The sequence below is a fragment of the Mus musculus genome, chromosome 2, assembly GCF_000001635.26.
Source record: "Mus musculus strain C57BL/6J chromosome 2, GRCm38.p6 C57BL/6J".
NCBI classification, from domain to species: Eukaryota; Metazoa; Chordata; class Mammalia; order Rodentia; family Muridae; genus Mus; species Mus musculus.
In genome coordinates this window covers 6,181,487-6,187,555 of record NC_000068.7, presented here as the reverse complement: position 1 = coordinate 6,187,555, position 6,069 = coordinate 6,181,487, and positions in this window count along the sequence as shown.

Genomic DNA, 6,069 nt, shown 5'->3' with positions numbered 1-6,069 from the left:
TTACCAGAGGCTGAGCACAGTGTGGAACTGTGTCAGCAGGAAATTGCTCTGATCGTGTAGGAGACGCGCTGTGTCTCACTGTGCTCCTAAGTGTCCCCAGGGGTGCTCTGAGCCCAGCCTGACCTCAAGAACAAATGATTGTCCTACTCCACAGTACTGTCTTCAAGCAAGAGAGTGGACAGGAGACCCTGGGTCTGTTAGCCTGCAAGACGCAGGCGCAGATTTTACTAGTAGGCAATGGGCAGCTGGCTGACATTCTTAGTTAGATTGCAAGGACTCATTAGGGTGGTTAGTCCAAAAGAAATGGACCACTCAACTGTCTGTTCATCTTTGGTGCCCACACTGAGAAAATTCCACCCAGGTGGGTGCTGGATCATACTGAAGAGAGATGGAGGGTAGGAGACATCATCCAGGCTCCTGAGAGACTCGGCTCACAGAGCCTTCTCACACATTTAACAAATGAAAGAAATGCTCCATTCTGTATGCATGAGCCCTGCTCCCTCAGCTCACGAGCTCCCCAGCCTGGGAACTGATGTGCAATTGACAACTAGCTATAAATACCAGTTGTCACTGGGGCAGAAAATAATCCAGTAAGAAATGTGCCACCGACACCCCGTGCCCCCCACCCCAGCATCAGATAATCTAGCCCAAGGCTAACATATTCTCGGTTTATTTGTATCTGTTTCCTTTTACCAGGATGTTGAATGAAAACTTCCTGATAACCACACAGGATGACTGTTTCTGAAAAGACTTTTATATTTATCTTTCCCTCAGCACCATTTACCTCTGGGGAGCTAGCTGAGCCCAGCAGACCAAACCCTAGAAGCCAGTGCCTATCAAGTTAGTAGGAAGGGGCATTTGATTCTGCTAGCCCTGAGAGAGGTATTGTTCAAAGGCTGGCTTGGTCCCTGAGAAATAGAAACAGGCCACATGACAAAAGGCCAGAGACTTTGGGAGAGCCTAAAGCCATCCCAGGCAGCCTTAGAGTTGTTCATTGTTCTCCCTCATGCTATGTATGAGGCTTAGAGAAGTAAAGGCATGCCCTTGGACCAGCCAGTATGTGGTTTTGAATCTGTATGAATGCAAGGGTTATGTTCCCAATTGCTGGACTATATACTCCCCAAAATATCCAAAAACTGATACCCAGCCTGCAGCTAGATCTGTGATGTGCTCCAAAGAGACCAAAATTAAGTGGCAGGGCAAAGGGAACCCTGCTCTTCAATGGAGATCTGAGGAGAAGCATCCATTTGGTCACCAAGAACACTGACTGGATGCTGGTCAGTTGCGTGGGCACATGTAAGGGAGGCAGCCTCCATCAACGATGTTTCCCTTCCTATAAATGTGCCACCGCTGCTGGCATGCGTGTAAATCCTGCATGCAGGAAACTAAGACAAGAGGATTAAGAATTCCAAGCCAGGTTGTGCTATACAACAAGGCCCTGTTTGTGGAGGGAAGACAGGAGGAGAAAAGGAAGAAATCATGGCTGTAATGCTTCCACTTGTCCTTCTAGCTTGTATACCCTGGATTCTACAAGACCAATGAACTTCTTCTTTGCCATTGTAGAAGTTAAGAACTTGACTCTGAGCAGTGGCAAACAGTGGAAAAACATGATTCCCTCTGAGACACAGAGATCCAGTCACAGAGATTAGTGTTTAGGTCACACCGCAATCTCTGAAAATGTCAGTGGTCAAGTGGACCCCATATAAAGCTGAAATCCATCAGACTCAATCATTCTCCTTGGTTCTGTCTCTGAGTTCCCAGAAGCCCTTCTGTTATTCAGTCCACTTCCTTCTCTCTCATTTTTCTGAAATCCCATTACACTAAGACAAGTGTGGCAAGTATGGCTAAAGCTCCAACTATAAAAGTGCGGATGCCAAAGCTTCACACCAGACCAACTGAGGGGAAAGTTTTGATTTCTGCTTGCTCCAAAAATATTTCTTACAGGATTTCCAGATGATTCTACCACACACTAAAGTTTGTGACTGCCTACCCTGGGGTGAAGGCTACGAGTCAAGTTTTCCCGGAAATACCTGCATTTAAGAAGTTGAAGCAGGGTCCAGCAAGATTCTTACCAAACAGGGAACTTGCCCTCTAACCTGTCCAGCTAAGTTTGATCCCCAGAATACACATGCTGGAATTTACAGAACAGACTCCCACAAGCTGACCTTTGGCCCCCATAATACTCCATGGCATGTGTGTGTGTATGTGAGTGTGTGTGTGTGCACACACACAAGTAAACAAGTAAATGTAAAACTTGAAGCAATGTGGTAATCATGATGAAATCATGGGCAGTTGCGACTGGTCTGGAAAGAGTGAAGAGCGACCCAAGGGAACCCAGGACCCTCTTAAAATCCTCACAGATGCTAAGACCACTAAATATCAGATTATACCCACTGCCATACTTTACACTTATATTTAGAAGAAAGTATAGGCTTAGATTTTTTAAACCTACTTTTAATAAGGGTTCTCAAATGTGTTGACAGCCCCCATCTAGCACATAGTCCCAAAGTAAGGGGGAAAGGATAATAAATAGGACAAGGAGATGTGGGCCTGTTTAGAAGGAATTTTATAGGGCGATTTCAATTTCCATTTGTCTGGCTAGTAGCAGTCCAGTTCAGTTGTGTCAGCATAGCAAACACAAATCAGCAGCAGTGGCATGATCCAGCAGAAACTGCTAGGCCTCCACCAAATCAGCATGAGTCAGCGGAAGCAACAAGGACCAGCCAGCCAGGACACCAGAAGTTCTCTGCTGTACCTCTCTCAACGAAGGAAAGATCAGCAAAGACAAAGACAAAGCATTGCAAAGCTAGCTTTGTAAGTACTTAGCCACAGTCCCTTGAGTCCTATTTATACTTTCTGCAAACATCATGTGTCCCCACCCCCATGGGTCTTGCCTCAGCAAAACACCACTTGAGTCTGTATCATCTGACATATCCAAAACTGCCGATTTAGAAAGCATTGAGCAGTTTGATTTTCAAATAATGTCGTGATTACTTGGCAACCAAATGTATTGACATCTTAAACTCTATTATTGAAATTGATTTTTATTTTGTGAATATTTAAGAAAATGTCAAACTTTCATCTTGTAAAGATTTTTCTTTTATCATTTGAGGCTTAAAGGTTCATTTTATTTTCTGTGTGTGTGTATCAATTCTGCTTTGCCAAAACAAGCCCAAACTCACACGCACGTGCACACATACACACACGAACACAAGCACACAAGCTCTTGATATAATGGATACATGTTCATGGAAACAAGAGGACAACCTTAGGCGTTGTCCTTAAGAGTTATTCACCTTGTGCTTTGAGGCAGAGTTTCTCACTAGGACCCAGGGTTTGCAAATTTGGCAAGAGTAATTAACCAGCAAGCTCTAATAAAGATCTACTTGGCTGGATGGTGGTGGCGCACACCTTTGATCCCAGCACTTAGAAGGCAGAGGCAGCCGGATTTCTGAGTTCGAGGCCAGCCTGGTCTTCAGAGTGAGTTCCAGGACAGCCAGGACTACACAGAGAAACCAAAACAAAAAACAAAAACAAAAACAAAAGAAAAGATCTACTTGTCTCAGCCTTCTGAGCCTAAACACTAGGATTACAAACATGTTCCCCCATGCCTGGCTTTTTATTGGTACAGGGAATTAAATGCAGATCATTATGCTAACACAGCAAGAACTTTACCAACCCAGCCATCTCCTCAGCCCTCAAAGTTTATTTTTCATGTCCCAGATGAAGACTCATGAAAAGCTGGCAGACAGTCTGGGCTGCGTGTCCTACGTCTTTTGGGTGGAATGTCGGCCCATTCTGGCTGCACAGTGAATTGTTACCATGTTTCAGTTCTTGGCGCTTAGACGATGCCCAGGGAAGAACAGATCTTCAGAGTCACTTGCTGTGTGCTAGATGTTGGCAATGTATAGTTTTGTTTCATAAACAACAAACCATGCATGGTGACATACACCTTAAATCCTAGCACTTGTGACGCAGAGGCAGGAAGAGCTCTGTAAGTTCAAGGCCAGGCTTTCTTCGCGTAGTGAGTTCCAGGACAGCCAAGAAAACATAGAGAGCCTCTGCCTCAAAAAATAAGAACCAAAATCAACCAAACAGAAGAAATGCGAGGACCTGAGTTCAGATGCCCTGATGCTACATAAAAAAATAAATACAGTGAGCACAGCGTGACAGACACGTCTGCAATTCCAGCAGTAACGAGCTGAGCGAGGACACAGAAGCAACCTTGAAAGTTTGAGGGTCAGCTAGCAATGGTCCAGGCCAATGAGAGAGATTGAAATAAACTACTTTTCTGAGGGGTCACTACATCCCTTTTTATTCCTAAATACCTATTGGGTGTTTCTACCCCACTTTTGCCTGTTTAGTTCTCAAGTAAACAACACAGGGATACTACAGTTTATTAGTAAGCTGTAGGCACCATGCTGGGCAGGTTCTGAGCTATTCTAATCCTTTGACCAGTTAAAATCCACACAAATGACAGTCACTTGCCACTCTGATGTCTCCTCGGCTGCTTCTGCTCCATCAGCCTGTCCTCAGACCTCAGGGTGAACTTCCCTTGGCTGTGTGCTCCTCCTGGTCTATCGTGTCTAATGGCGACCCCCCCCCCCCATCTCTTCCCTGTGGCCTCTCTTAAGGTCCCTTACTCAATTTTAAGTCTGCCTTCTTATCCATTCTACCCAGTCATTTTTGACCAAACATTATTTTGACCAAACATTATTGACCAAACAGGAATTAACGGAAAGCATTCTTTATAGCACATACAAGATAATCCCAACAGAGAAATTCTTTCTCAAACAAAAAGGGTAGAAGGTGCCTGAAACCAACTCTAAAGCTGTTCTCTGACCTCCACATGTAGATCATGCACACACGTATTCATACCCACATATATATATATATATATATATATATATATATACATACATGTGGGGAGAGAGAGAGAGAAAGAGAAACTCAGCTGGAGCTGCAGTCTCACTTGAGGTTTGAAAAAGGAAGGGATCTCTTCCAATCTCCTGTGACTTTGGGTGCAAACTAGCTGGGTATAGTGAATGCCTATGATCTCTGCAATTGTGAGGCCAAGGCTGGTGAATCTCTGACTTTGAGGCCAGCTTGGTCTACAAAGTGAGTTTCAGGACAGCCAGGGCTACACAGAGAAACCTTGTCCAAAAAACAAACAAACAAAACAAAACAAAACAACAACAACAAAAAACCCTACCAAGCTGAGGGTCTCTTTCTTTCTTTCTTTCTTTCTTTCTTTCTTTCTTTCTTTCTTTCTTTCTTTCTTTCTTTCTTTCTTTCTTTCTTTGGTTTTTTTTTGGGGGGGGGGTTGGGGGGGTTGAGACAGGGTTTCTCTGTGTAGCCCTGGCTGTCCTGGAACTCACTCTGTAGACCAGGCTGGCCTCGAACTCAGAAATCCACCTGCCTCTGCCTCCCAAGTGCTGGGATTAAAGGCGTGTGCCACCACTGCCCAGCTGAGGGTCTGTTTCTTGCTGGGTGTTGACCACGTGTGACTATCTACAGGTGGTAATTGGCAGCATGGAAGTTTGCTGCGTTGAAGAGTTTTCTAGCAAGATGGATGCTTACAGTTTTGTGTAACATGAGACATGCATGAAATCACATATATCCCGTCACCTTTGCCGTATTCTATCAGTTAGAAGCAGGGCACATGGAGAACACAGCACGAGAGATGGTTACAGGAACTTGGGATCATGTGTCTGTCCTCCACAGAGGGAATGTAATTTCTCTCAAATTTTGACTATGAACATCTTGCACAGAGGACAACTGAATGTAAAATCTTCCCCAGTGACTATAGCAGAATGAGGTGAGAACCTAGGTGTGACCTCGTTACCCTGTGTCTCTGTGTCTTCTTATATGAGGTGACACATCCTTGTTGAAGTCATTGTGAATCGAGTCTTCTTTACATTCATAGTAAAGCATTCTCTACTACATGTTTCTGGATGGGATAACAAAACCCCAGATAACTAAGGAACCCAAGGTAGATGCCCTCGGATGCAGATGTACCTGTATGCTGAGTCCAGAGAACTCCATCCAGAGAACCAGAAGTTTCGTGAA